Source organism: Ciconia boyciana, chromosome 2 (genome assembly GCF_034638445.1).
Source record: "Ciconia boyciana chromosome 2, ASM3463844v1, whole genome shotgun sequence".
NCBI classification, from domain to species: domain Eukaryota; kingdom Metazoa; phylum Chordata; class Aves; order Ciconiiformes; family Ciconiidae; genus Ciconia; species Ciconia boyciana.
In genome coordinates this window covers 128,316,598-128,339,815 of record NC_132935.1, presented here as the reverse complement: position 1 = coordinate 128,339,815, position 23,218 = coordinate 128,316,598, and positions in this window count along the sequence as shown.

Genomic DNA, 23,218 nt, shown 5'->3' with positions numbered 1-23,218 from the left:
CAAATGAATGTAAAGGGAAACAAAGTCAGTTTATTGTCTCTGCTCATGAATGCCTGTATAGTACACACAATTCATAAATGGAAGGAGACCAGTGAAGATATTTTTACCGTAAAGTGGCTATTAAGATAACAAGAGTATTACTGTTTCTCCTGAGGTTTACCTGTAAATCGCCGCTTCCCTTTGTCCTGTGAGTCAGCTGCACTGGGGGCCACGTGGATAACATGAAAAGTTTACAGGAGCATCTCTCCTCCCACTTTAGCTTCCCTGCCTCTGATCCTTTCATAGTCTGCTGCTTCTCCAACATTATGTACCCTGTCCTGGTCCCCCACCTGCTTCCTCTCTGCTGCTTGCCCCCTTGCCTGTGCTTTCTAATAGCTGTTCCATCTGTAACCCCAGTCACCCCCCTGTCTCTGACTCCCTGTTGCCTCTGCCTCTGTTTTTTTCCAAGTCTTCAGATAAACTTGTTTCCAGCCCTAATCATACTGTAAAACAAGTCCTCAGAAAACTGGCTCTTTCACTAGGATACAGATCATTTCAGTGCTTGGTGAGTTCTTGAAAAGATTGTGAATACTTGCATAGTATATGTGTCTGTCAGAGGGAGGTTTGTTGAAGGGGAAATGAGCATTTTCTCCATCTTTAAAAAGTTCTTGTGCAATGCCTAATCTCCGTTAGCTTCAATGGACACCGCACAAACCAATGGCAACAGATAATGAAGTCATACTTCAGTTTGGGCCTGACAAAGATAACCGTGATCACCTCCCTTGCTTATGACAGTGGTCAGAGCTGTGAAGAAGTATTCCATGGAGTGGTGCAGAGGGAGAAGAGGACAGAGGAATCCTGTGATGCCTCCTGATTGCTGATGCATCCTTTTACATCAAGTCACACCTCTGTAGGTCAGGGTAAGCAGCCCCATGGGAGGAGACGCAGGCTATGTCCACAGGGCAATGAAGAGGTTAAAGTGGTTCTTCAAGCTCAGGGTGTGACCCATGAGGTGTCATATTAACACATCTGATACCTGTACATTAGTTTGAGCAGAACAAGTAAAAACCTGCTTTAGGGAAATTAAATTAAGCAGTTGAAGGAAACAGTCATTTTAATAAGGAGCTTCTATATAAAAAATTCCTGATACTTCATTATCTATTTATTCCTTTCAGACACTCAATTTTATTTTATCCTTCATAATTAAAAAGGAGACAAAATCAAGTCTTTAAAAATGATCTGATGCCAGGGTTTTGTGTAAACAATATTGGTGGAATGTAGGACTGGCTGTCTATGCTCCCAGTCTCTGATAATATTTTAGCTTTCTCTTTATTCAACTCAAAATATTTTTATGCTGTCTTAGAGATGCCTGTTAACAGTCATGGGGTGATATAACAGTGGCCTTGCTAGGGTAAGTTAACAAGCTTGTATGCATATATGTAAATGTTTCGGAACTATGTTAAAAATAACGTATTGAAATAACGCAAAAGGCCACCATTTCATCAAAACCCTTCCCATGGTGAGTGGTGTGTTCCTCAACTTGTGGTCCCAATGACACGAGGGCACAAGATAAAAGACCCAGAAGGCAAAAAGGGCCCTCAGGAGAGACGATCTCATTTTCCACTGCCTTTACCACCTGTGGTTATCCCCACTACTGCATGGGCAGTGTATGCAGCTCAGGGCCTGGACGCTGACTGTACGTAATCATTTTCCAGGGGAGTAATGCTTAGTGGACTTGGAAAGCAGGGGAAAGTTAGGCCTGAAGCCTTTTTGAAGGTCCCACGTAGCTTCTGCTGAACCTGTCCTGCGCTTGTTGGAGCTGTAACTACAGGCTAGACGGTGAGCTGGAGTCTGAAGAGGCACACAGAGAGAGGCAGCAACAGGAGAGGATGACCGAGGAGAGGCTTCGTGGAGTTTCACCCTCTCTGAACTGGGGTAATTATGAAGCTACATCAGTTTGCCATAGCTGAGATCCTGACCCAGATGACCAGAAATGCAAATTGGACGCGAGGACCGAAACTTACCATACTCATCTTCATGCATGAAGGAACACCTGGCAATGGACCAGATGCAAAAGTCCTCGAAGCTGGTGAGAATCCTGCTGTTGTTCTGCTGCCTCCTCAGCTGCGCTGCAGCAAAGGCACAGGGTACTTGGCCTTACATTGCTCCAGCTGATTTGTTCAGGAACAAGATTGTTCTATTTCGCAAAGTTAATATTCATCAAATGTTAATGAAAATACATAACAAATAATTATGACAAACATACCATCTGATTAAGATGAAAGAGGATGACAATTCTTGTGAATTTTTAATCTGAAAAAATAAAGAACATTACATTAATAAGACTTAATTATATCATTAAATATTTAAATTTACTTTCCATAGTAGATTTTATTTTTATTTAACATATTTTGTTTTTAAATATTGCTAACATTTTTATGAGATTTGTTCATAAAACACATCAACAGATATGGTTTTGTGAGGCAAGAGGAATTTTAACATGATGTATTCATTATATTGATCACAATTTCAATTTTATTTATCTTTAAAAAAAGCCAATAGAACCCTTTTACAGTTTATTATAATTCACAGTATCTCCAACTATAGATAAATATTTAATAGCGTTACTAATGCATCATGCACAGAATATTTATTAATTAGAAAATATGAATTACTAGTTGTACATTTCAATAATTTGCATTTAAAATTAACGCTACATTTTTCCAGGAAACCATGGTTAACTTTAAGAATCTGACTTCAGCTGACTGAAGCCAGGCAATTAAAAGTGCGTGCTGCAAACTTAACTATCACCCCACAATGTTGTGACCAACAAATGAAGAGGACTCTGAACAAGAGAGGGTACCACATGGCAGATGCTAACACACACCCTACAGTGCTCGTGCGTAGTCTGGCTTCAGAGAAAAGGAGATACATGTCAAAGTTTCAGCACTCCCTGATTTTCCTTGACAAAGCCAAACAGCAGTTTTATTTGGTAGATTTGACAACGTGGTTCTGCCATGTAGTCCTAGGGATAAAACTGACTCAGGTATCTTTGTGTATCTAGCAACCTTAGGGAGCAGATGCTGCTCAGCTTTCCGAGGCAGGAGAGGTGGACAGGGAAGGAAGGGCTGGGGGGCAGAGGTTGGACCAGGGAACAGGAGGAGGAGCTGAGCTGGGTGCTGAAGAGGAGTTTTGCTGGTGCTCCAAGAAGCCAATGATAAGGATTCAAGTTCGGATTCTCCCATCTTGTCACTCTCTGTGAAATTATGCAAGCTATCAGGGGGACTTGTTCCTCCAAGACACTTGGTTAATATGGCAGCAAGGTATTTAGGTCAGGTGTTAGACTGTGACTTTACCTTCAGAAGTGCAGTATCTGTCAAAACTTCCTTTTCTGTGAAACCGGACATTTTTTTCAAACTAAACTACTGTTTTTCTTTTTGTGGATTTATTCTTTTCAACTGAAGTTTCCGGAAAGTCAGCAACTTCCTGATTTGTTAATTTTAGAAAAAAAAAATCTACTTTTTCTAAAAGAAGAAATTTATGGCACCAAGAACAACTTCTCAGTAAGGTCTGTTAAATACAAATAACCTTCCTGGAACTGTTTGTCAGGCAGACATAGACATGACAGACCAACCAACAACCTTCCTTTGAGGTATCAATCTGTTAGGTTAATCTGCAATGTAAGTATGCATTTTACTGTGTTGTTAAACAATAACGGATATGAACTTGTCATTTAAGGGATGGGTTGAGTATTTTTTAACCTCAGAGGTGGCTCAGTAAATGAAGAGGTTAGAAGCAATACCAATGCTTCACAATATAGACCATCTTTCAACAAAAAATTTAAAAATACTTTATAAAGTTTGCATTTTTAGAGTATTTACAGCCTTTACCTATCAAACACTGGACTGTATTTTCTGATAAAGCCACTAATAGACCCATGTGTGTAAATTTTTTTTTTTTTTTTTTTGCTTTTGCCATGTGTTTATGGAATATTATTTAATACAGCCTACCGCAAATAGCTGTACAACTATATCAAGCTATTTGCAGTTAGTTACCAGAGCTATACACAATATGTTTATAAGTATGTGTGCATATTGCTCTGTGTGTGTGTGGGCATACACCCGCATGCAGACACACCACAGCACTATAATCTGTGTGCATATGTGTACTGAGCATTTATAGTTATATATGCTCATGTATGTGAAAAACTACAGATAAAGTTTTGCAGTAACAATCCTGTGTATGATGGTCAACATACCGCTCCCTCCCATAATTTAATAATTACAGTAACAAAAGAAAAAAAGGCTTACACAGCCAGGAAACAAAAGAGAAAAACCTCAGGTTGGTTACCACTTCACTTCTGTAGTGACTATATGTTCACACATACAAGCACACACATGCAGTTTCTGATAAAACGAGTTGTTTCTCAAAAGAGAGAGAGAGAAAAAAGAGAGGCCTGGTGAAACCCTCAAGTTGCTCTTGAAATTACACCTATACCTGTTGTCGTTTTCAGGAAATCCACTTTGTTTAGTTGATAAACTTGTTTTGACTTTTCAGTGGAAACAGTTTGCTGGCACTACTTCCTTAACTGTAGACCAAATTCTGACCTCGGTTTCATGTAACTCCCACTGCAGTCAATATAGGTTGGCTGCGTAAGGCAGGATAGAGCCTTTCTGTTTACAATTATAAGAGCACTGAAAGGTATTTTGTTGTTATTACTGCTTGTATTGCTAGAACTGCATCTGAAGATGTCTATTTTAGGCAGTGTTCAGACCACAGATACGGTTAGCCTAAAATTCTCAGAAATATTGAAGTGCATACACAGAAAACCAGAAGAGGAAGAATCAACGAAAGGGATTTCATTTTAGCTGAATACGCTCTATGGCATCTTGATTTTACACTGATGCACCAAAGTATTGACATGTAATGATTTTGGTGTAAATCACATGCTTTGATGTGCAGAAAAGTTATGGAGCATTTTATATGAAGTAATAATATTAAGTAATTCTATTGAGCTAATTACCAGTTAATCTGACATTTAATGAAATAAGTAACACTAAATGTGACGTGAGGGCAGCTTTTATGGACTTAAACTTTAATCAATTGTATGGGAGTCAAAGGTGTCATTTTTGCTGATGGTGGTGAACAGAGGATGATGACATTTGCTAAAGAGTTTCTTGTCTTCATTATTCTAGGTTGAATGATTGGTCCTAGGCACACTGGGAAAAGCTGCCTGTGTTCTTAATGATAAGAAGAAGCTATGAGATTGACAAAAAAATATATCCACGTTATTTTTTATTGCAGCTACTTGCTATTACTAAGTATATGCCTATTTTACAGGGTCCTGATTTGCAACCCTACAACAGGTGCTACAGTCTGGCTTTGCATTAACCTGGGGTTCAGACTAATACTCGATGCTGAATTCATTGCCTGTTCCCAGCATCTACTTTTGCCTCTCAGTCTGATTTGAGTCAGGAGAGAGGCAAAAGTTGCCCAGGCAATTCAGGTACAGAGGTAGGACTGGTTTGCCTTGAAGGCAATATGGATGCAACTGACTCAAGCTGCTTGGCTCTGCAAATGCAAACCCAAAGGCAGTATGGATCTATGACTCATATTAGGTCCACTTGATTTTGCTCCAGAAGTAAAATTGTTTCCTTAAGGGCCAGCTGATCTACACAGGACTTTCCTTCTGTCCTTTCTTATTGAAAATAGTCGGTATTTTTGTGCAGTATGTTATTTGTAGAATGTGGTTCCAATGCCCCATCTTTGGCTCTTGTAATTACTCAGAGCTTCCCTGGTCTATGTTTATGTACCCTGAGTGTAAAATCAGAATGGCATGACTTAAATTTGTAAGAAAATGCTCATAGTTAGTATAGTATAGAAACATAAATACACCACATGTAAGAGTAAGTACTTGTGCCAGAGTGAAAGTTATACTATTCCATTATCATGTTCCATATTCACAAGTTGGTGGAATTCATCCCAGTTATTCACATTAGATCCAGCATTGCTGTATAATGGGTGATGAAGTGGGAGAATAAAATTGGAATAAAGATTTCAACAGGAGAAAAAGGAATAGATTTTTTTTTTGTGAAGAGAGATTAATTTTCAGTTAGTGTTATGTTACAGATCACTGGCACAGCAGTGTGGAGAAGCTTGTATGAAAACTGTCTGCACAAGCCCAGCCCAACTCACTGCTAAAAGTTATTAATTCTGTTAGAAAATTTTAGAAAGAAAATGAATAACTTGCTCAGACATATCCTTTCTGATGTTTTTGGAACATTCTGTACCACAGATGTGGCCAGGAACAAACTATAAGTTACATCATTTAGGACTATTCCCAAATCAGGTTGGATTGGGCTCTAAATTACATGAATTCCTTCAGCAAGAATTCAAAGGCTTGGTCAGACCAGAAGGACATACATTAATAATAGTGATAAGCCCCTTTCTGCAGCCAGTTTGTAAATCTGGGTCCAACGTTACCAGGCCAATAGTACTGTTGTGAATGAAGTAGTTGTGCTGAATATGGTCATGTAGCATGCCATTCTTGTGCCGTGCCATTCCTCCAGTAGACTCTAGCAGACGCCAGGCAAGAGGAGCTCGTGTCTGTAGAGAATGAGGTGCCAACCATCCCTGACATTGGTTTAGAGATTGTGATAAAAGAGAAGGAAAAAAATACCAACTGAGCACATGGGTTAATGGCTGCTATTTTAGTCCCTTGGGGCCATTGCCAGCTGCCATCAAGTCAAAGTAGCCCTCAGGCTCTACTTGGTTTCATGATGAATAATTTAGGTTTTCTTGGTGCAGAGCCAGGTTGCATTGGCTTTGTATGATAGATTCTACAGATCTCCACTGTGAGCACAGGAGTGTAAATATATGGTGGCAGATGCTGGTGCAATGGATCAACCTACTGTGTCCTCCAACAGCAACAGCAATAATCTTTATGAACCAGAGATTCTGCACATCCTTAGAGATGTCTTCCTTCCGATACGGATACTCTTCAGTTTTGTGGAACCGCTTACTTACTGCTAGTCCAAATCTTCTTTGGTATCCATTTATTTTAAGGAGTTAACTTAGACTGGGTATTTTCCACCCACTGAAAAAGTAGTTCATATCTGAATAAATAACTGAAAATGGCTTCTCACTGTTCAGGAAGTACAATCAATTTGAAATTAGGATTATGGAAACATCTGTGAAAATTCAAGTGTCATCTCAATTTGGGCTCATTCAGATCCTGTATTTTTTCTACTTCCCAAGCAGTGCATTTAAAATCTAATCCTAATTAACACACATAGTTTAATTATAGCCAACAAAATATTCTCCTAAAATTGTGTGTGCTGGTTGGGGGGTCGGGTAGGGAGGGAGGAGGCGAGGGGGAAACTAAACAAATGTTCACTGATTGTAAAAATCCTTGTTTCGTTAATAATATAAATCTCTAAAGACTTTAAACATACACTGAAGTTTGTCTCTCATGAATCAAAGTGGCATAAAAAACACGAAGCAGGCACAGCACTCCTACTCCCTCTTTCTCCTTGCTCATTTCTTGGCAGTTTGAAACTAACAAAGAAACTCTGCACTGGGATTTAAAACTTTCCTTTTTGAATGGATTTCCCCATAATTTATCACATAAAATATACAATGCTGCTGCAGGTAGAAAGAAATAAATCATGGATGTCATGGACAGACCTTGGGAAGATTTTGAAATTTGAGTGAAGCGCCGGAAAAGCTGGGGTGGTCTACTGCCATGAACTACATTGTATTTCAGCAGAACTCTTTGGAGTGGTTTGGAAGTCTTATGAGATTTTCAGCACGTCTGACTTTTGTTTCAGCACAACAGGTCTTGAGAAAAACATCATTTTAGGCTGTTTCAGAATGCTTTCATTCCTGCATCAGACCTCAGAGTACAAAATATCCCAGCTTAGGGATACTGTATCCCTTTATGGGCACTGCTTGGTATCTTAGGACCTCTTTGCTCACTGGGTCTGGACTGGGGAGATTCCTAGTCTGCAACTCTAGCACTTTACCCTGGAATCAGACCTCTTGCCTGTGCCCTTTAGTGTACCTGGACTCCACAGTCCAGCTAACCTAGTTCCCTAGAGCAGTGTTTCATGTCCGCCAGCACCACCGTGATGCTTGCACTGTCCCTCAGAGTTCTGCTCAGGCTGCAGGTAAGATTTTTTTCCCAAAGATTTTGGGAAGAATTTTTTAGAATGATGTAGCAGGGAATCAAGAAACATAGGCCTAATACTTTGTTGCAAACAAAACTATACCTGGTTATTAACTTTCTCTAGGCCATCCCATTCCTGCTTTGATCTGCTTTTGTTTGAGGCTCTGTTAATATTTTGGGTCATTGTTGTGGTTTAGCTTCAGTCGGCAACGAAGCACTACCCAGCTGCTCGCTCACCCTCCCCCCCGGTGGGATGGGGGAGAGAATCTGAAGAGCAAAAGTAAGAAAACTCATGGGTTGAGATAAGAACAGTTTAATAATTGAAATAAAATAAAATAATGATGATGATGATGATGATGATGATGATGATAATAATAATAATAATAATAATAATTAGTAATGAAAAGAAAAACAACGAGAGAGAGAGAGAGGAGCAAAACCCAAGGAAAAAACCACAAGTGATGCAACTGCTCACCACCTGCCGACCGACATCCAGCCAGTCCCTGTGCAGTGATTGCTGCCCCCCAGCCAACTCCCCCAGTTTATATACTGAGCATGATGTCATATGGTATGGCATAGCCCTTTGGCCAGTTTGGGTCAGCTGTCCTGGCTGTGCCCCCTCCCAGCTCCTTGTGCCCCTGGCAGAGCATGGGAAGTGAAAAGTGCTTGCCTAGTGTAAGCACTACTTAGCAACAACTAAAACATCAGTGTGTTATCAACATTATTCTCATACTAAATCCAAAACACAGCACTATACCAGCTACTAGGAAGAAAATTAACTCTGTCCTAGCTGAAACCAGGACAGTCATGCAGAGTTTTCCATGTCAGATCAATCCTATAAGGATCTCAGTATTTTGATGACAAATGTCCCCAAACTTTGATCAGAGGAGCCCTGCTTCTTATGCATTTCTAGCCTCTTGCTGTTTTGTCATTTGCACAGATCTTTCTACTGCATGTTTTCTTTCACGAGGTTGTTCTAGTGGTTGTGTAATAATAAAAGTTGATGGATCTAGATTTCTTTTTATTGATGTCTTTCCAAGAGATGTCAAGATCAGCATTTTTCCTGTCCTGGCAGTAAACTAAAATAGAATTAAACAGCCTTAGCTTGACAAGGTCAGATATTTTTTTGCTTCATTAAAAAATGGACTTCATAATATCTTTTTGAATATATCCCATTCCCTCAAACATGACAATGGACAAGATTTTCTTCCTTTTTGGATCAGATTTTGTCCTGTTTTCAGCAGGAAAAGGTTAATTTTGGGGTCAGCTCTAGCTGATCTGAATTTTCAACTTTTTTCCTTCAGAGTGACTTAGGAGATTAGGAAACATAATGTTTTTGGAAATGACTTAAAGTCAGCTCTGTATCCCATGAGTAAGACTAAGAACGTAATGTAGCCAAATTTGGCCCAGAAAATTAAATTAAAATAGGAAAGTGTTATTGCAGAAATGGACCTTTTCCTCGTCTGTTTCCCATATGTGCCTTTGCACCATATCCACCGACTTGATTGAAAGCAAGTTTTTCTGCTGTGTTGCGAGCTCTGCTGAGGCAGCGGCGGCCGTAGAAGACTCAACCAAGATCTCTTTCACCTCATGTCCCACATCCCATTGTCGGAGCGGTTCTAACAGCAGACGCTTTTATTGCCAGTGCTGATGGAAGAGGCAGCAAGAACAGTTCGATTTTCAGATCCCAAATGGATTTTAAAGTATAGAGAGTGACTAAAATAATCTTTTTATTTCTGAGCTGAGCAAATGTGTTCCTGAAGTCACTTAGGCAGAACAAATATGGAGATTCACTTGCCAGATATAGGCTTTGATTTTAAAGAATTTTTTGGCTATGTTTGTATGGATAGCACTTTCTTAATTTGGGGGTCAAGCACCATAAGTTTTTATCCTGAGTGCATACTTTATCGTGCATCCAAAGAGTAGGTAATATAGTAGCAGTGATAGTTTGCTTTCCTTCTCCTTCTGTCCCCATAGTGAATTATAAGAGAGTCTTCTGGCAGTCTGTTAACAACAAGACAACTTGGGATGGAGCTTGCAATACTGTTTTCTGAATTCCCCTCTGTTACTTGAAAAAGCATTTCCACTCATCTTTTTTGTAGGTGCTGGATTGAAAGAGAGGTAGGAAGAATGATACCTGAAAGGGCTCAGTCATTACTTTTGAAAATAAATACCAGCAACTATGCCAGACATTATTGCATGGAGAGGGAATTAAACGTCTTGTAAATTACCGTATTTCTGCCTCGTTCCCTCTGCCTCAATGTTCTGGGAATGGACTGGTACTGGAGGTGACTTAAAGTGCTTTTAAATAAATGCAGAGAGAGATCAATCATCTACTGTTTTGTCTGAATTAGGAATAGTCCTAGGTGGAAACCAATCCAATGCCCTCTAGAAGATCAGTGCAAGTGGTGGCTACAACACATCTATCCAGAGTAAGGTATGGGGGCGAATGCCATTTGCAATTCTGAAATGTCTAACCTTAAAAACTTCTGTCAGCTCAGAGGAGAGCAGCCAGTTTATTTTGCAAGGCAGGTGAAAGTACATGATCCCTGCCTTCTGGTCTCTTTTCACACAGATCTCAAAAACATCAGGAGTTTGGTTTTCACTTTTAAAGCTTTACATGGGATCCAGCCAACTTACTGGAAGGGACTGCTCCATCCTCCCTAATCGGAGCTGGTCAGCAGAAGAAAGGCAGAGATCCAGCAGCACCTGAGAATCAAGTCAAGGCTGGCACTTCCAGGCATCATGGTGATAGACTCAGGAAAGGAACATGGATACAAAGTTCAGGCTTGCTTAATTGCTCATAGCGAGGAGGTGTGACTAGAAGACCTGGAACTATGAACACACCCTTAGCCTTGCTCCCAGAATCGTTATGGGAGCTGTGTGGCAACTATGGCTTTCTCAAAGCTATCTTAAAAACAGTGTTTTCTTCCCATAATGAGGTGATTCCCTATGGTGCTTCAAGAACTTGTTGAGTCTTAAACTGACCCTTAACATTTTTCCTTAGATATTTCTGAGCTTTTCTCAGTTAGTAACTATTCAGAGGAAGAATAAAGTTGTAAATATTCTTAGCTCTCAACCGTAAATGCGGTATTATATCCTCCCCTCCCCAAGAATGACGTGGGCTAAAAATTGAGCTTGAAATCTATTCTGTAGCAAAATTGTGGAAAATGAACAAAAAATAATAAAATAAATTGCACAGCTACACACATGAGCAGTTAAAATCACGTGAGACTTAGGTATTCAGAACTGCGAATGCTTTTTAAACATACTAAAACATAAGTGGGTTAAATTTATCACCTTCCATTTTAATTTAAAAGATGTAGGAGAACATGTAGCTGAGGATTTGCTAAAAGAAGTAGTGATTTGAGCATGTTGGGGGTGGTGGTGGAATTGCTTGTAGTTTTATTCATTTAGGCATATCTTATCACTCCTCCTTTTCTTCCTTCTTGGAGGGCAATGAGAGAACCCAGATGCCAAGCTGTGGAACATGTTCTTCTGACACTAGCATCTGGCTCCTTGGCAGAATCCTCCAACTGTCATGCTGACAGCTTTCCTGTTGTGTCCTCGTATATTTTTATATAAGAAAATTGCAGATGGGTTCTCTTCTCAAACTAATACGCTGTTCTGTTGACCCTTATCATGCAGAAATGTGTTGGTTTTATCTGTTTGTGAATGAGACCTTGGCCAAATATACTTCAAAAAGGATACTTCTCTGTTCATCTCTGAATTTGTCTGCGAGCTGTCTGGGAAGATGCCAGAATCCTATTACACACCCTTTTTGTGCCTTTAAGCAGTAAGTCCTTCATTCTCTCTGCTGTACAAATAGATTGCACTTTTTGCAGCAAGCACACTTGTAAAATACAAGCATATTTATTTAATAGTTTCAGTGAAAAAAAAAAGAAGAAAAAAAATTCTCCCTTGAAATGGGGAGAAATGTGGTTTGGTTTGCTATGTTTTTATTTACTGGAGGTTTTTGTTTGTTTATTTTTAATTTGACATTACCTAGTATGCTGCTGCCTTGAAGCATTCCCCCCCCAGTTTTGCCAGAGACCTCCAATCCAGAAGGCTTTATTAATGTTACAAAAGTAGCACAGTGACTTCATTAAAAAAATAAAATAAATTTTAAAAAAAAAAGAGCAAAGATTTCACTTATTAACATTCTCCAAAACCTCTTGGTATTTTCTAAATGGAATTTTCATAGTCCCACCTCGCATTTAGACACATGCCTAATTTATGTGGATCATCACGAGTAGTCCCAGTGACTTTACAGTGAAGCATAATTGTGCTTCAATTTAAGGCTGTGCTCAGAGGGAGCCTGATGGGTTTTTGACTTCGGGCTTGACAAAGCCCATATCATCAAGATGACAATAGGGAATAGTAAAAGGTCCTATGTTACTTGCTCTTGTGCTCCTCCCCCATATAGACCTCTTCCTATCAATGTTAAGTATTTGTGTCTTCCAAAAAAATCCAAAGACACACCTCCCCCCTCCCCGCCCCAATCTCAGGTCTCCTTTAAATACATAACTTTGCTAGCATGAATAAGATCAAACACAGATAAGAAAATATTGCAAACCCACAAACCAAAAATTATCTGGGTGTTTGCTCAGTGGACACTCCAGCTCCATGGGTGTTGTCCATGGAGGCTCTTCAGGGCTCTTAAAAGTTGGCACCCATTGAGAATATTTAGCCATGATTCATGAACCCACTCAGACTCTGACCTTCCACCCCATCTCTGCCCCCTCCTCAGCTCAAATACCAGAAACCCGGATCTGAATGACTCCCTGATGGGATATGGAAGATCGCCAGCTCTGATGAAGCCAGGTGGATTCCACTGAGCATGCTCTCTGTGTCCACACCAGGGGAACATCCTCGGAGTTTGACTGCTGTAAGCTTCTCCTAATTTATTCTCCTAGCAACAGATATTAAGACTTGATCGACACTGGTTTCTTGTTTGGTGCTTTTGCAATAAATAAAGCCACAATGAGTAACTTCATTGTTCTCCCACCTCGGTTGTTCAATTTGTGTAGCTATTCCAAGAAAAAAAACTTGAGTCAGCATTAAAGGAAGAAGAGGTAAGTTTCTACAGGTTTCTTATTCCTATTATCACAGGAAAGAATCTTTATAAATTTCCAACAAACACAAGTACACAGAAGCAAACAGGTATGTGCATGACTATTATGTTAACTGATACATTGTTCCATATCGTTTTCTCATCTCAAACTTTGTCATAAATGAAATAAATGATATTAGAACTGTTCAGGAAAGATCATAAATATCAAGAATGAATTTCTGCATTAAGCATTAACTTTGATAGGGCCAGGATTTCACTCCAGTTTCCCAGCCATACAGTACGAGTTATTTCCTGCTGTTTTCTCGTTTCTGTTTCAAACATTCTGATTCACCATTGGGTTAATCATCTACTAAATACTGTCTCCAGGTGGCTTGGGTTTGCTGTTAGCTCCATGGCCCCAAGGGACTATACCTTCCAAAGAACTGAGGGGAGCCCAAGCACTGATATTATGCAATAAAGAGAGACAGAAACAAAATACATCAGCAACTGTATCAGCATGCTTTCATTTATACCACATTCTGATTTGAACATACGTGCTTTTTGAAGCACTTAGCATACACCCTGAAGTCTCAAGTTGCTCCAGATTGCGTAAGCAGGTAAAAATTATATGTGTTAAAGAGGTGCAGAGAATCAATAAAAAAATGTACCTTGAACTAATGGGTGGGGTACAATTAAGAGAAACTTAGTAGGTTAAGGTTTATATTTTGTATTTAGGTGACTACTGTTGTGCCCACTGCATACCTTTATCCCATGTTCACATCAAATTTGAATGAGAATTATCACATGTATGATGCTTTTAGGAATGGGGTTTGGTTTTTACTTCAGCCATGGATCCTGTAGGCAAACCACTTACTTCACCTTATTTTCTTCCTGTAAAACAGTTATAGTATTTTCCTCTGTTACAGGGGAATTCGAAAGGTAGATTTATCAGTGGTTGTGAGATGCTTAACTACTACAATAATAAAGGCTGTAATCAAAGCTTGGGATTTTAGAAAGGCTAGTTTGGGATACATAGGAAGGTTAGTTAATAGATTGAGGAGTTGGATTCAGGGCTTGAGAATTTGAATACTGAGAACCATTATCAGGCATGGAATTCTTTTAATTCAAAGGGGCCATGATGTTGTTAAAGATAAGTGGAAAAACTGGAGAGGAGTATAGAATTCTTGGGATGTTTGTTTTAAGATGTTTGTTCGTCTTCAAAATATCAGCCTCCACAAAAATCAAATTAAATTGTTCTCAAGTCTTTCTGAATTAGTGCAGAAAATAAATGGCTGAAGTTTGTTAATCATATAAACAAAACTGGGAGGAACTGGTTCTTCTATACACTCATGGTGGGGTGTCAAGGTAAGGCTAACCAAGCACTGGATCAAGTATTGAGTAAATATTTTGTATCACTTTTCAGTAAAGGTGATGACTAAAGAGGATAATGATAGACCACTTCTCTTCTCCATGCCTATCCACCACAACTGTTCTTTCTTTCCAAATTCAGTTACAGGTTCAAGCTGTTGCCCTGCCTAAATACTTGTCATATGATGGTTCCTCTAAGTCCATGCAGATCAGCAGGTGTTCCGTCATTTGAATTTTTTTCATGTTTGTAAGTCTCTGTATTACAATAGACCCAGTTCTGGAGGTTACATTTTTTCTTGCCTTCTTAAGCGATGGTTCTAAGGTTTTCAAGTTTCCCAACCTCTTTCTGCAAGAGCAGAATGAAGTTTAGTGACATGAAGTTTTTTCACTACTCTATTAAATACAACAAATTCAATGATACATTCCAAAAGCCTTCTGAAGTTGAAGACTTTCCAGAGCTGCATGATTATTTTGAACAATTTCAATCTACACCAACAAAAGGTAACTAAAGAAAATGAGGATAGAGCAATAGAAATTATATCCAAGCAAAAGCAAAAATTAGGTTCCCATACTTCAGAATCAGATAATTTGGACAAGTTCAGTCTTTATACTGACAGCATCTACAAGTCTAGTATCAAGAAATTTTTAATATGTGTATTTACAAGTCCTATGCAAAGATTTAGAACAGATAATATAGTATCTATACCTAAAAAATGAAGCAAAAAGGTGATCCAGGCAACTACAGACTTGTAAACAGGATTTCAGCAGTACACAGTCTTAGAACAGATTTTAAAGGAAAGAACATGAAGAGAAATTGAATACAGGTTAATTAAAACATTGGTTTCACAAAGGTAGATCATATTAGATAAACACAGTATCTTTTAAAATTAGATAATAGATTTCTTAGACAATGACAATGAATTGAACTTTATTCTTGAAGATAGTAATTATTTTTACAGGAGAACTGTCAGAAGAATAAGGAACTGCCAAAAGGAGAGACTGTCACAAATGTTTTCATGGTTGGTCTTGAGAATGATACCATTTAACATATTGATTAGTGATACAGGAGATATAAGAGTAACAATTATATATGTATTTATGAGATGTACAGATAATATAAAATGGGGAAACATCACCTTAACGAAGGATTGGATCATAAGGCAAGGAGAACCAGATGATTTTGTTGATGCGAGTGATGAGGTAAGATGAAATGTAATAGCACAGATTGCAAAGCCAGGGATTTAAGGATCAGTAACTAGATTTTTTTTCTTGAATATAATATGTATTTATCAGTTGAAGATAGTAGAAAAGAAATATGGACATACTAGTTTTCCTGGATGATGACTATCAGTTGCCACACAGAGCAACTTTGAAAGTCTATTGTAATTGTAAAGTCTATTATAATTGTAAGATGCACTATCATCTAAGGCATTTTCATGTTATTTCATTGTTCGAAGCATTGACAAGGTCTCGTTTAATTTACATAAAGTTCTGGTCACTTGTGTTCATGAAAGATGACCTTAAAACAGAAGCAGAGAAAGACTACTAGTATGCTTATAGGAGTGGAGAATTAATCTCATGAAGAGAGATTAAATGAGATGGTTTGTTAAGCCTAGACAAACAAAGGTTGAGAGGGGATAGGATGATTCTTCAGAAATATATTCAGGAGTAAGTGTTAAAGACAAAGAACAGCTATTTAACTGAGAAGGTAATAGTGGCATAAGAGCAATGGTTCTAAAATTATCATGAATAAATATAGAGTGGATATTAGCAGAAGGTTTCTCACTACTCTTGGAGTTATTTTTTTCCATATAATAGCAATGTAAAGAACCCAAATTGCTTGAATATGATAACTGATGGAAGAGTTTGTGTGCTTAAACAGGTGAATTTCTGGAAAAGGGAAACTGCAATACAAGTTTTTGGATATCCACTGTGGTGTTGTAACTGAGGGAGACTGACATAAGACTGAACTGCAGTTTGTGTGCATCTTCTTCATCTTGCAGACATACCGTATTTCAGAGTTTCTACTGGTTTCTCAAAGGGACGAGGACCTTGCTTCCTCCCTTCCTAGGCAGAACTTGTCCCCTCCATCCCACAGCACAGTCAGGTTGGCAGGAATATGTAGCCTTTCTTTTGCTTTCCTCCGAAGTTTGGTTATGATTTGCTTGCTAGGATCGCCGGGGTGATTTAGTAAACCTCAGCAATCTGCTATTGGAGAGAGCTTCTCCTGACCTGTTCTTGCAGGACTTTACACTTCCGTAAACTGGTGTTTGGCTACAAGTTTGTCAGAGCATGCAAGGAAGCTTTTGGTGGCTTATGAAGCCTGGTGACATGTGGCACAGAGGTTATGTAAAATCTCCAAATGAAGCCTTGACTGTGTGGTTGTGTCTGACAGTACTGGTTTCTACAAACTGGTGGTGCTTCAGGTTTCATGTGCCTGCAAACGTCTTAGCGTTATGATACTGCAGTTGGGCTGGTACCAGTAGTGACCTGCTGTGTTGAAGTTTTCTTCAGAACTTTTATATCAACATATCAACAATATGCAGTTGCTTCTCTGGACGATTCAAAACAGCTACAATAATATAGGATGTGTACATCTGGAAAGAAAATTAAAAGAGGCTTTACAAAGTGTTTGTTAATTTATTATAAACTTTTTGCTTCAGTTTTAAAATGAAATTATACGATGTCTTTAACTCCTTTTTTTTTTTTTTTTCTTTTTTCTTTTGGTAGTGAAAACCAAAACTAAACTGATTGGGGTTTCACACATGTTGGAAAAACCACTAAAGATACATGCAAATTTTTCATGGTATTTTTTTTTCTGTCTCTGATTTCCAACATAATTTTTACCCAAAGACAGACTTTCACAACTCAGAACTGGCCATTCTCAGCGTGAATCATTTCTAAATCAGTGGTTTTACAATGGATCTGAGAAAAGTCTAAGTTTCAAACTGAATTTTGGCTTCTCACAGACTCAAAAGGAGATTGGTGAACTATGAGAAATCTGCCACACAGATTCGCTCATGCACATGTACACTGAAACTAGTGGATTTTGCATGTCAGTGGTATAAACTCATTATGATCTGCCTGGTCATATTTAGCAGAAATATTTGAAATCTCTTATTCAAATTGTAAAATGACATAATGTTAACAAATACGGAGATTTTAGACAGGCTGAAGCTCCATCCAGTTGCAACAATGTGGAATGAATTATGCATACCTATATATATGATTATGTTAAAGAAGATACAATTCATTTCTGGTATCTTGCCACTGTCACCCTGCCTCATAAATGCTATATCCATGTCTTGCAAGTGCCTTGCCTAATGAAGCCCATTGGATACTTGCAACTCGTACTGGCTTCAGTAGTTACCTCCTAACTGTTCCAGTATAGCTGTCTTCAAGTCCTGCACAATTTGAATATTTTACTGGTTCTAAATACTGAAGGTAATGTTTCTTAATTGTTGGGGTTTTTAATATATAAAGCACAATAGATGCAGGTAAAATATTTTTAAAACCCTAGAAACCCCATTTAATATGTCAAATTAACCTATATCAAGGATAACAGCACTGTGTTTTACATATATATGTGTGTGTGTGTGTGTGTGTGTCCAGCTGTGGACATGACTAGAGATAAGGAAATAAAACCTGAATTTTTTAAAGGAGAAATCAGTAATGATGAGTCAAATTGCTATGCAAAGAAGAGGCTAATGAAAGCAGCTGTGTATGGAGGAAAAAAGGTTTTTTTTTCTAGAAAAACAACTAAGATTCACTAAATTTGACCACCTTAGATCAATAATTGTCTACCCTCTTCAAGACTTTAGAAGTGTCTTAGCCTGAGGCTATGCCCTACCAATATATTACTGGGATGAATTCTCTTCTCTTTATTTTTAATGGTGGACACATGGTAGAGACCACTATGGTAAAGATGAAAATTGAATTCTTTTTAAGATTTCCTGATATATGAAACATTTACCAGTAGAAAAATCTCCCAAGGAATGGTTACATACCCAAATGCTGTAAAAAGTTTGGCTAAAGAAACCACAAATGCACATTATAAATTATTAAAATGTATATATTATGTTAGATATTTTAAGCACTATTTTTGCTTGAATAATAAAGCAGTGGTTGGGTTTAAAGAACTCCACTCTATTCTCTGGGTTTTGAATTAGGGCAGACTTCAGGAGCTTGTTTGTGGATATAATTGAGACTAACTTCAAAAGGGACATAGACTGAGATTCTTAAAACTTAAAGCTCAGGTGCTTCCCAGCCCTGGAAGTGCCTGGATTTACTAGGCACCTAACTTTGAGCTACTGAATTTATAATTGCACCTAAATTTTATGCCATGAGTAAGTGTGTAAACGCACCTTGCTTAGATCTTTATCTCCAGAAGGGTCAGGAAACCAGACCAGATAGAATTACCTGGGGTTTGAGTGGTGCAGTCCAAATCCTTCTTGCTGTCAGCACTTGTTTCAGCAGCTCTGTGCTTAGCTTGTTGGCTTCTGTGAATCCTATTCATAGGTGCCAAATTCTCTCTATGCAAGCAAGACAAGCCAGGCTGCATAACTTTGTAACACAGTGTTTAAAAGTTAGGTATTGGAATATTTGCAACATTTAGCATTTGTCAAATTGCTTTGCAGATCTAACCCCAGCTCTATATGAATTTGCCTGACAATATTCCTTTTTATTGCAAGTTGGCTGGGCTAAAATATCAGCGCACACAGTCCTCTGGACTGAATCTCTGCTAGGTATTGAAACCAGTGGGTTTCATGAAGTCACAGATCAGTAATTTTAGGCTAGCCCTTTTTTCAGGAGAGAAAATGAACATTTTTTAGTAATTGCAGGACATTACACTGACCTCAAAGAAAGTGTTAATCAGCAGTGTGATGGATACTTAAAATTAGATGTAATTAATTGTTTGGTAGCACAGATAAGTAATGCAGAATGAGAGGTGACACAATTTTACTAACAGCTTTCTGCTCCAAGACATTCTCAGGAACAAGAGTTGAGCAGATACAGCAACACACTGCCAGCTAGCCACCACACAGCACCATCTAGGCAGTTCCTAAGGTAACTCACATTGTATCACTGTGTGTTTATGCAGAACAAACATATTTTTCTTTGACATATTTGTGTAGATGTTTTTTTAAACCTCAGGTTGCCTCCTGCTTTCATTTACCCCACTTTATTACCTGCAAGTCTCTGTTTCTGTAGAATTCTTCTTACCCAGAACGGTGACAGAGTAGGAGCAACCACAGTAATGCAAAAGCTGAGACAGAATGAATAAACAGCTGGGGGACTGCAAAGGGCATTGAGGAAAGCAGAGCTGTGGAGTCTTAAGCTCAATGGTAAAGCGGCCGGTAAAGTTGCTGTTCACAACTGAGAGCATGCTTTAGAGAGAAGTCCTCTTGAGTGTGGCATAGGTCTAGTTCAACAGAAGGGATTTAGGGACTCAATAGACACTTCTATCAAGTTAATTTAGATTTAAGCTCACATTTAAGATCAACTTTCCTGGGTACTCATAGTTAGAATTTGGCTCACCCTCTAGACTGCTTCTCCAGATGGGGAAAATCACCTGTGGTGTAGGACTGGCTTTGCTTTGAACCCTGCTTGTGAAGGAAGAATTTATTTGGCTGGCAGTAGGTCAGGCTTGAGTTTGCTCACCCATCAGTTGTCTAAGTTGATATGTGAACTCAGACACTTGAAGCTTGTGCTCAGAAAAGGGTACATAGGTTATACAGGCTTATGGGATCCAAAAACTGAGTGTATATACCACAGACTGGCATTCCTCCAAGGTAGGGAGTTGGCTAGGTTTTGATATTCAAGTGATAATAGCTGAATCACTGTATCAGACAAGCGAGCATTTTTATAGGAGGGTTTGGCAGAAAAGAAGATGTTACTGTTAATCCATAAGCCGGCTGTTGAAGTTTTAGAGGCTGTGGTGGAAAGGCAGATAGAAAGCATGAATCACACAGTAAGAAAAATCAGAGGATAGATTTATGATCATGAAGAGGTCTGACAGTGGCTCTGCTTAGAAAATGAGAGCTTAGGGAATGTGGATGCATTCTGTGGGACTCGTATTTGGCTTGAGATCCCACTGTACACCATGGAGTAATAAAGGGGACTTTATTGCTTGACCTGATTTAACAACAAGGTTGCTGTCCAAAGGGCAGTCTACTGCCCTCCCCACCCACATGCTCCCCTTACTTCCCTTGCTTCAACTATAGCAATTGCACAGCTGAAGAGTGAGTCACATCAGTAAACTAACTGTACTTTTTGTGTGTGTGTGTGTGTTAGTTTTCTGACAGATCAGTAAACTGAACTGAATACAAGTGAAATACCAGTAAGGTATGCTTTGGCAAGGGGAAGGAGAGAAGCAGCAACATGCAGTTAAATTGAATTTAAGTGCTGAGGTGAAACTACATCCTTAGATCCATGGAACCGATGGGACCAGATTAGCAGCTGGTTTAAAGCCATATAGCTTTACTGTTTTTAAAAGATCTACTCTAGTTTACATCTGTTGATCTAGATTGGTTTAGAAGTGTAAATTCACAAGCTGGTAAACAACTAGTTTCTCTTCCTGTTTTCTTCCTGTTTTTCAGCAGAAAGTTCTGATTAATCTACTCTTTAGGAAAATATTTAAAAAAAAAAAAAAGGGAAAATATGTTATAAATCCTTAAAAAGCAGCTTGAAGTCAAGCAAAAGACTATCTTGCTAGCTAATTGTATGGGGTCATTTTGAAATTGTCTCCAGCTAAAGACAGTTCTAGGACTCTGGACTTTGCATGTATGAGTGCTTATGCATGTACATCTGTGTATATGCACTTGTGTTGCAAAAAATGTCATATATTAACAGCACAGTAATTCTTTCATTAGTCTTACAGTAAAATATTTCCCAGAAAAGAAAATGAAGGGAGAATTCCATGATAGGAAGTGAGAAAGATATAATTGCAAAATGCTTAGAAAGCTACAGGCAATATTTTTTTTTTTAATAATGAAAGCCACAGACATTATCTGCTCTTGTTGTTCTTGAGGACTCTCCTGACTATTACAAGACCTCATGGTTTGTGAGTACTGAAGTAAGGTGCAGAGATAGGTAGAAATTTCTATGGGGTTTCCTTTCGGGGTCAAGAGAAGGGGTGTCTCTAACCTTGGCATGTTCACTAGAATGTAGCGTTCAGGGATGCTAATCACTGCTACTTTTATCAGGCTGCTTTATTAAGATCAATGTTTTTTGTTACCAAATTAGAAGGGACCTAGAGCAAACTTCTGAGCAGTTATTAACACAAGTCCACATTTGCTGGAAGTACTGGGTACCTTCACGTGCACTGCAATAGCTGGGAGTTACACAATATCTATATCATTTTTCACAGCTTTGTCATTAGCTGGTAATGATTTGATTATTTTGCAGATGAATCACAGTATAAATCTCTTTCACAAACACTACCTCCAAGTATTAATCAAAACCATTAAGGCAAAGCAGTCAGTGCAAATTAAAAAATTTGCATGTCTAAATTAAAAATTACAGTAATACATCATAAATAAATCTTTTAAATTCTCTATGGTCTGTATGAGCATCCCCTTTTTGTGCCTGTAATGAGCCCATGAATACAGCTCCTTTTTTCCCCCCATCTTTTTAATCAGGCTGTAATCAAATTTTATAGGTAGAATTCAGGTCTTTCACTTTGAAGTCCACGATGGATCTTATTCGAGAAAGAAATTATTTTTCTCTCTTTATCTTTCTGAAACCCAGCAAGAGTGAAAGACACAGACTCAAAGACAAGTGTGAAAGACAGGAGTTCAAACCCATCACATATAATTTGCAGTGTCTTTGGCTATAGCAAAGTAAATATTTGCAAAGGGTGATATATCTTATGCAAATAACTTTGAACTATGAAGAAAATGACTGAGTTGTGTTTTAGGTACTATTTCATTTTAGAACTATTAACACCTTATTTCCAGCACGGAAAAGATTAGAGGAACCGTCATTAATAAAAGCCACTACTGAGATTTAGAACACACTCTTCTGCACTATAAATAAATTCAGAAATGTTAAAGAACAGCTCAGCAACCTTGCGTTTTTCAGCTAATTACTGTCCTTCACTTGGAAAGCAGTATTCAGGGTACAGAAGTTTGCTGGCCTGTTGCTGCCATTCTATTTACAAGTTGATGAAGTTGGCCTGTAATAAGAATTTTGTTCATCCCCTTTCCCTAACCTCTGGCAAAGGACATTTTGTGAAGAAATTTCTTGCAAAGCAGCAAATACAGATTTCAAAGCATTTGCCAGTTAAAACTCTTCAGAACAATGACCTCCCCTGCACGAAGTTTGCTGTGACCAGTTCCAGTATCAGCTGTTGTTTTGTCTGTGATCTTTTAGCTTCACTGTCTCACAGCAGTCTGATGGCTGAACAACCGGCTCCAAAAAGGGACCTTTGTACTAACTCTGGAATGACACTTAGAAGGAACCCTAGGATCCAAAAACCTTTCCCCTCCAGTGCTTTCCTTTCAAGGTCACTGGCTTTTCTTTTCCTTGAGGGTGCACAGTAAAAAAATTACACATACAGAGTAATCCTAGCAAAAAAAAAAAGATTAATTAAAAGCAGAGTAAAACTAATAAAAAATTGCTTTTTGAATCTGGCTAGATTTACACATAAA